This window comes from Haemaphysalis longicornis, unplaced genomic scaffold (assembly GCF_048455015.1).
Source record: "Haemaphysalis longicornis isolate Haplotype H1 unplaced genomic scaffold, Haemaphysalis longicornis Haplotype H1 scaffold_14, whole genome shotgun sequence".
NCBI lineage: Eukaryota > Metazoa > Arthropoda > Arachnida > Ixodida > Ixodidae > Haemaphysalis > Haemaphysalis longicornis.
In genome coordinates this window covers 1,212,608-1,222,230 of record NW_027526245.1, presented here as the reverse complement: position 1 = coordinate 1,222,230, position 9,623 = coordinate 1,212,608, and positions in this window count along the sequence as shown.

Sequence of the window (9,623 nt, the reverse complement as noted above, 5' to 3'; positions counted from 1 at the left end):
CGCGTCCTTGGCGGGACCGGTCAAGTACGAGAGCAGGTACCTAAACTTCTCGATGCGTGGCAAAGGCGCGTTCGAGTGGATGCTGGACTCTAACTGGTCCCAGAACCCTTGCCAGTCACGTCGGTCGCCCGAGAAGTTCGGTATCTGGAGCTTCGAGATTGCGGCGAAGTGGGTTCTCTGCGTTGTCTGATGGGTACCCGGTTGAGGCTGCGAAGGTGCGCTGTTGCAAGGCTCACCAGATGTGGCTGTAGCTGCGCTGTCTAAGGGGGCCAGGCTTGTGACTGAGCACACGCGCGGGCGAATGGCGTAGATGCGCTCGTCGCAGTCAATGGCATCCAAAACATCCGCGTCAAATTCGTCTTCTGTGAGAGTTGGCTGGCTGTCCTGCTCGTCCAGCTCGTGCAAGGCTGTCCAGCTTGTGCAAGGCTCGCTGCTTGCCAATAATTATCTCCAGAAGCGCTGAACTTTAAGAGCCGCTGCCACCGGGTTCTGCAGGAGCGCGTTAAGTGCCGTCATCTTCTTCGTGACGGTGGTACGAAGAACTGCCCGGCGGCGACGAAGCGATTTTATGGCGCGAGTCGGCGGGAACGGACGGCTGGCGGTTTCGGCACCAGAGAAATGTGTAATGAAAGGGAACCAGAAAACCTGACGTCCGGCTATCGACGATGCCTACGAACGACTGCCGCGAGACCCGCGCTCATGGAGAAAGCCCCCGCTGCCTGCCTCGTGTCGCGCTTCTTTTGTTTTATTGAACAGAGATGTCATTACTGTGCTCAATCCGATGCTTCTTCCAGGGCAGAATGCCAATTTACCAAGGGTGCTCAAGAAATCGCTCAACGTGCAGAATCCGCACTTCAGCCACCACGTCAGCCCATTCAACACCAACAAGCCCATGATGCCCAGTGACATAAGTTTGGGCACAGTGAAGTGACATACTCTACGTTTGAACCGTTCGGGCACGCATGGATGCGGCTTCACCGCTCAGGTCACTTCGAGAAGTTTTGGCGATGTTACTTTGCCCCAACCAGAGTTTTCACCATATCCGTAGCGTAGTGGTCATTGTCACCAGACCGGTATTCTGGAAGTCGTGGGTTCGGATCCCTCCCTGGGGGCATTTTTTTACCACTTGATTTCTGAGCGAAAACATTCATCTGTTTCTATGACCTACCACATTCCCCCCTTTGCTTTCCGAGGTTTTCCTGACTGCCAACCCTTATTCTGTCTTAATTCACCGAGCCCCTCATTTTCTATTAAGATTCGCTACATGCATAGCGAGGGCCTCTGTTCTGGCAGTCGTAGTGCCAAAGGTAGCTTAAGAAGGTTCAGCCCTGGTCGACAACTTTCGACATGTCGTAGACACTCGAGTCACGGCCCGGGGGTTACAGAGAAGGTCCCCTTTGCCCCGAGTAGTCCGAGTGGCGCTGGCTACCACCCCCAAGTGCAGGAAACAATAAAAAATACCTTAACATAAATACCCGAGAAGGTGTTGGGGAAACAGCGCCGCTGGTAGCGTAGCGGTCATCGCACCAGACCGGTATTTTGAGGGTCGTGGGTGCGGATCCCAGCCTGCGGGAATTTTTTCGCACTTTCTTTCTGCCTAAAAAAAGTCACCTCTTTTTATGACCAACCGCATTCCCCCCTCTGCTTTCCGAGGTTCTAATGAATTCGGTCCTAATTCACCGAGCCCCCCCATTTCGTCATTTCCATTTATATATATATATATATATATATATATATATATATATCGCAGGAAAATATTTTTGGACACCGACAAGTCGTAGCAAAAAAAAAAGAGAAAAACACACGTCGAAAAAGAAAAAGGTTCAACGTTTCGGCCGAGGGCCCTCTTCGGGGACTTGAGACATGTCTTCAGGAATGAACGGTTTGGGAAAACATCGTTTGGACTCAGGGGGGGGGGGGAAGGGATGGCGCCCCGAAACAAGTCACATGGAAAACAAACACACAAAAGACCACACACACCATAGAGAGCTTATTCTGCTTAAGGCATGCGAAAAAGACCCCCAAAACAAGCACACCAACAAACAAACAAACATACCAAGAAACGAAAAAAAAGGGGGGGGGGCAAAAGGAAAATTCTTCATGTATGCCAGTGGTGGGAATGATAGGAAATGCGACAATTTCATTAGTGGCGAAAGCCCGAAGGACATCCGGTGCCTCCAAGAGGAGAAAACTACAAAGTTCATGCCGCCCCGAGCAGTGACTGTACTTGCGCGCAGCCGGTAACAAGGATTGACAATCGACCGTCTTCAACGGAAAGGTCAGGAATGCAAGCGGGACATTTTACTGTATTTGGAGCCGAGGCAGCTTCCGCGACTTTGGTGGTCCTAAAAAAGCCAATGGGGAGCCCATTTAAGGCGTCCCCTTCCCCGCCTTGGGCTCTCTCGGTACAGGGCGTCGCGTCGTGTCACGCATGGTCAATGCACGGCGTGTTAACTGCTAGAACTCGGTCTGTCGCCCGGACGCGTTGACCCCTGGGCTTATCCTGCGAAAATATGGCGGAGTGCGGAAATTCGTAAAAGCATGAAAACAGAAAAGAGAGGCGACAGTCGGTGTGTGCCGTGCCTCCGGGGCATCAGAAAAATAGAATAGAACACAAAAAGAAGAAAACAACAAAAAAGAGAAGCAAAGCAAAACATGAGGCGTAGGACAGGAAGGACGCGCGCACCCCTTGAGAACTAGCATTGGGGATCGCAATGTGAAAAAAAGACACCCGAGGCAGAAGCCACAGCAGACACCAAAATAAAATAGTTCTTACACGCTCGTTCGAAATTGGAAGCTTCAACATTCCATTTCACATTTCGTAAGAATAAAATGGGTATGACATAAGTTGACATAAACAGGCAATAGGTGCAATCTGGCTATGAATGAGGCGGGTTACGCTTCCTAAACGCTGAAACAAGAAAATGAGAAAGAAAGTAATAAAAAATAGGGGGCCTTGAAGCGAAGTGTTGGTAGAGGGTTCGAAAAGGACGAGACAATTATAGGTACTGCGGAGTATAGAGGTAGGTTGTTGGCGTTTCAGTGCACAACCTCACATCGGGAGCAACAGGCTGCCCGTGCACTTCATACCGTGCAATTCCATGTGCGGGAAAGGCCGATGCACACGAAGGGATTATTGCAGGCATAGCAAAAGGACAAAACTACAAGTTCTCGTATGTCGCGGGGTCACAATGCCTCAATGGTCATGCAGCGTACGAATTACAGTCATCGTCCCCGGACTCCAATTAAGACCCCCCTTCAGGGTATTAAATTTATAGACTAAGTAAGACTCACATTGTTCTCGCTCCCTACAGCTAGAAAAACTGCTCTTTAGAAGCGTGACTTTATTGTCATCGAAAGAGTGACTTTGCATAGCAAGGTGTTGGGACAAGAGAAGGTTTGATAGTGCTTCGGTGTGATAGCGGCGATTGTTAAACCGCATTCGAAAAGATCCATCAGTCGCGTTTATGTACTGCATAATACATCCGCCACGCACCTACTGGTAAACCAAATTGGACGAGTCACAATCAAATGAACCACGTACAGATTATCAGAAGTGCGGATGTGTGCTGATTGCCACCCTCGCGGTGTGCATGTGTATACGTACCAAACATCTGTTTTTTCCACACTGCCGGCAGCCGGCCGGTACCTGTCTTTGGCGTGGGCAAGATCGGTCGGGGAATAAATGGTCCCAGTACGAAAGGTCCCGGAACAAATAGTCCCACTACTACTGCTCATATGCATGAGCGCGTCTATGATGGAAGGAAAGGGGTCAGTATTTACCTTTATATGTTTGTATTTGTGCACAATCTATTTTACATTGTTGGTATTTAATATATTTGCTAAGGCTGCATATACTTGAATGAAATGCGGTATACAAATTTTTTGTCGCACGTGTGCGTCCTCGCGTGCTTCCTTTGCTTGCCTTTTTTGTTATTCCGAATGACAGGCAAACCAGCGGCAGGCATTTCAAGCAAAATCAGCGTGTAGTGGGCAGCCCTCGGCCGGTCTTCGAAGTGAATACAGTAACAAGCTGCCATAATGTCTTATTTAGTGACTCTAAGTGCACTCGCTTCTGTAACATTTCTTTGCTTGACATGGACATCATTGCCATTTTCATAAAAAAATTGGCCATGGTGCTGACTATCGCGACAGACTGGCTTGACCAGTGGCTCAGCCGATGCTCGCGATAAGACGTCCGCATGTCTCGAGGCTGCGCTTGTCACCAACCTCGCTTACTAGTGGCATCGCGCGACAGGAGCGGCTTCCTGGAACACGGCCCGACTCGCAAACTGTCTTGAACGGGACGGGAGCGCGGGGTCTGGTCATGCGTTGAAATAGCTCCGGTGACTGAGAAAACTTCTGAGACGAGGGATGGGGCAGAGAACTCACTACGCACTCACCCGAAAAGTGCTTGCTCACAAGAAACCAATTGCGCATCTTTCTCAGGCATGCCTATACGTATTCTGTAAATTATGAAAGGATCCGCATATTTCCCACGTGGCTTGTTTTATTCCCCTCTGTTGGGGAGTAGCACATTCATTGGTTATATAGTGACAAGCAAATAAATGAAATAACGACATTTTGATAAGCCAAAAAGTCGAAAACAGAAACAATAAAACCATTCCAAAATCCAATACCAGAAGAGAGAGCGAAGTAATAAATAAACTATTCGTCTTCAACGTATAAAACGTGAAGACGAAAATAAAAAAGGCAGGAGGAAACCGGCGGAAATACAAATAAAAAAAACCCTCAAACGGGCCAATCGTGTACTGCCCTGCACTAGCGGAGCAATTCATGGTTGGCAGAAACACCGCGTTTAATATTTATAGTAGCGTAAATTGAGATAACCGGATTATCGGAACCTAACAAAGAAAAAAACATAGAACAATCAAAAATCGTAAACTGCACTCCAGCAAGATACAACAAATTTCAACCGAGAACCCACGTAAAGATCTATAGAAATATTTTGCCCGAAGAGGTGCCTGGGACAATTTGTTCTTGGACCATTTGTTCGGGACCATAAGTTTCGGGACCATTCGTTCCTAAATTCGAGTTGAGAACATTTGTTCCGGTACCATAGGTTCCAGGGTAATTGGTTCCGGTGCCATTCGTTCCGGGACCATTTGTTCCTACAAACTGTAAATCATGAAGCTGCATGTTTCTCACGTGGTTTCTTTATTTCCCCTGTGTTTGCAAGTAGCACATTCATTGCTTATATAGTGACTAGGAAGATAATTGAAATATACCAACCCAAAACCGAATAAACCAAAAAGTGGGAAAACAAAAAATGAAAGCATTACAAAAATCTTATAACGGAAGAAAGAGAGCAGAAATAAATAGGAATATTCGTCTTGAACGTATAAAAAGCGCGAAGACAAAAAAAGCTGGAGAAAACTGGCGGGAATACGAATAAAAAATTCCCCAAATCGGCCAATGGTTTAATGCCCTGCACTACCACAACAATGCATGGTTTGCAGAAATACCGCGTTTAATCGTTATAATAGCGTAAATTCAGATAACCGGTTTAACGGAATCTACAAAACAATGAAAACAAACATAAAAAAACTAGAGAAATTATAAACTTCGCTCCAGCAAGATACAACAGATTTGAACGAAAAACCTACGTGGAGTTTTATACAACCATTTTCGCGCTAAGATGTGCCTGGGACCATTTGTTCCGGGACTATATATATACATATACATATATATATATATATATATATATATATATATATATATATATATATATATATATATATATATATATATCTTGTCATAGAACACCTATGTGGACAATGCCCCATATCGCCATAACCCGTCACCGAAGACGACGAAGAGCTAGGATGCGGCTGGCCCGAGCGATCATGGCCGCTTGTAAATAGATAGCGTCGCTCTGCGGCAACTTCTTGTAAATACATCACTTCATCGTCGCCCATGGTTCGCCCCATCATTGTCCTGCTGCCACGTAACATTTTGGTGGAGGGTGCGGGTTTCAGTCCCATCACGGCCCCGAGCTTCACCCCGTCTGGTCTCATGAAGCGGTCTCATCCTGGCTCTTGGAAAGCGTCGGCCTGCCCCAGCCCCGGTGAGCCACGGACGCGACATTGCCCAGCCTCGTGTCCCCTGCCCATGCCCCGCCGAGACCAGACGAACTGACCAGCCACGACCAGACGTATAGCCGACGACGTCCCCCGCCCAGATCTCCGGCGCTTCTCTGAAAGCTTTGGACGCTGCCTCGTGGGGTCGGCGGTGGTCACAGCTGTTCCGGGGCCGGTGCTCATTGCGACCATCAGCATCATCAGTGGCGGCAAGGACTTCATTGTACATGCTCTCATCGCTTTGCTCATCCGCGTCGCCACACTGCCATAGCACTGGCCTCGACCGGGACGGTCGCGCTCCGCCGGGGGAGGGTGATGTCACGGAACACCTATGTGGACAATGCCCCATAGCGCCATAACCCGTCACCGAAGACGACGAAGAGCTAGGATGCGGCTGGCCCGAGCGATCATGGCCGCTTGTAAATAGATCGCATCGCTCTGCGGCAACATCTTGTAAATACATCACTTCATCGTCGCCCATAGTTCGCCCCATCATTGTCCTGCTGCCACGTAACAATATATATATATATATATATATATATATATATATATATATATATATATATATATATATATATATATATATATATATGAAAAAAAGGGGACACACGTCGAAAAAGGAATGGTTTTAACATTTCGGCCGGAGGACCGGCCTTCGTCAGAGTAACAGCGGTGGCTGTTGTCAAATAGCACATAAGGGAGCTCACTGAAGCACTGAGTTCACTGAGGAAATGATAAAATCCAAGTAACACAATGCAAATACAATGTAACAGGGCTTTGTGCGACAATCTGTTGGCTGAAGTACAACATCATTATAAGTGCGACGCGTGCAATATTGGAAGGCAGCTATAGCATGCGTGCGCACGTGCAAGAAAAAGTGTGTGTGTGGGGGGGGGGGGGGGGGGTAAACGCCAGTAATATTGAATACGCTGAATAATATAAGCAACTCAGTTTCCAGCGCTTTCATTGAAACCACGTGCGACTGTATTGCATTTAAATATAAGAAAAGATTCTCGCACCTCCTTGTCGTGATCCGTTCGGAAACCGGACTAAAGAATTGTGGCTTTAATATGGTCGAATGAGTGGCCAGTGACGTTCGCATGTTTTGATATTGGAAGGTGAGGAAGTACGAAGGTATGAGCTTTGTGATTGTTGAACCGTTGCCTGGAGGGCGTTTTTGTCTCGCCAATATACTGCAATTTACAAATGTCACACCCAAGGAGATAAACTACGTTGCGCGTGTTGCAGGTACGGTTTTCATTTATGTTTAAGCTGAAATTTGATGCAGTGCTGCTTGGGCTTAGTGAGGTGGCCATGTGATTGCAGACCTTGCAAGGCGGTTTGTTGCAAGGGTGGCAGCCAGTTGTCGTTTTAGGTTTGTTTTTGGACGATGTGAACAGGTCACGTAAATTGCCGCATCTTCTGTAGGTTACACGCGGTGGTTCCTGGAAAATTGATTTTAATCGTTCGCTCTGTAGGAGTATGTTGTGATGCTTTTAATACGGAATTTACATTTTGCGCAGGCGCGGAGAAGGTAAGAATTAAGTTCGTATGGGAGTACCCCGGCTGTTTTGTTTTGTCGCGTTAACGTTTAAGGCGGTCATGGGTATCAGCACGTTTAATGGCGTCGTAAATTATCTGGGGTGTATACTTCTGTTTAACTAAAGCACTTTGAAGCTGAGCACAATTGGTATTAGAATCAGCTTGCTCGGCACATATTCTTTTAAATTGAAGCGCCTGACTATAAGGAATGCTCGTCTGGCAATGTTTCACATGATAGCTATTGAAATGGAGGTTTTGTTGCCTGTCAGTTGGCTTCCTATAAACTTTTGTAGTGAGTTGGCCATCAAACATCGTCGCATTTACGTCCAAAAAATTGATCGTTTGCTCCGAGTATGTGTGAGAAAAAGAAATAGACGAATGAGCGTTATTAAAACCATGAATAAATGATAAAAGCTGAGCTTCCCCGTGCTGCCAAATCATGAATATGTCGTCGATGTAGCGCTTCTAGTATTACGGCTGCAGGGAACGGGTGGCAAGGAATTCATTTTCAAGTAGCCCCATAAAAATGTTCGCGTAAGAAGGGCCGATGGGTGTCCCCATTGAAGTGCCGTTAATTTGTAGGTAATGAACGCCGTTGAATTCGAAGTTATTGTACTCTAGGACTAATTTTAAAAGGGTGGCTAAAGTGGAGCTGTCAATAGCTTTGTTGCAGGACGAATCCCTGTAGGAGTGAATTACTGCTCTTATTCCATCTGCATGCGGGATGTTCGTGTATAGAGATGCCACATCCAAAGTAACAAGAAGCGAACCTCGGGGTAGAGAAAAGTCGATGATATCAGACAGGAAGTGGTTAGTATCTTTGATATAAGATGGGAAAGATTGCGGGATCTGGTTAATGATTGTATCTACAAATTGGGAGATTAGTTCCGTAACCGTCCCTATGCCGGACACGATAGGCTAACCGAGGTTTCCTGCCTTATGAATTTTTAGGAGTAGGTAAAAACGACCCGTGACAGGGCTCACTGGAACGAGTGATTTCAAAGCGGAAGCAGGAATTTTTGGCAGGTGGATAAGGTTGGTTAGTGCACTCGTAATAACAGCTTTAAAATGTTCAGTGGGGTCTCCGTCAAGCCGCCGATAAAACGTTCCATCGTCAAGCTGCCTCAAAACTTCCCCATCGTAGTCCACTTTGTTTAGTAATGCAACTGCGCCGCCTTTATCTGCTGGCTTAATTACGATGTCACTAAAGGATTTAGGCTGCTCCATAGCCACTATTTCACTATGTGAAAGATTTCTCTCATTTAATAGAGCCTGTTTGTGATAAATTTCTAGAACGTCCCGTTGAACAGCTGTGATATAAAGGTCTAGACATTTATCTCATTGAGTAGGTGGAGTCCAATGCGTGTGGGATAGAATAACGGGAGCCGTAGATTCAGGGGTATTTCTGTCGTGAAAAAATTCACGCAATCGAAAGTTTCTGGCAAAAATGTCTAAATCTTCACGAGTTCAAATTCACTGTAACCACCCGTCGCGGGGCAAAAATTCAGTCCTCGCGACAGCAATGAAATCTCGTCACGGGAAAGCTGGTGAGATGATAGGTTTACCCGCCGCGGTGGCTCAGTGGCTAACGCGTTGCGCTGCTGAGCATGAGGTTGCGGGTTCGATTCCCGGCCGCGGCGGCCGCTTTTCTGATGGAGGCGAAAAGCAAAAACGCCCGTGTGTACGAGATTTCGGCGCACGATAAAGATCCCCAGGTGGTCAAAATTAATCCGGAGCCCTCCACTACGGCGCGCCTCATCGCCTGCGTTGCGTCGGCGCGTTAAACCGTACAATCAATCAATCAGATGATAGGTTTACTACATTATTGGATGCTAGGGTGGCGTCAGTCGATGTAGCAATATTTGGGTGCCGATGAACTTCGCCGACAAGAATCTCGGGACGAGAATGGTGCACAGCAACCTTGTCTCTTAGAAGTTTCTTGCGTTTAATCTTGTGTATATCGGACGATATTTTCGCTGG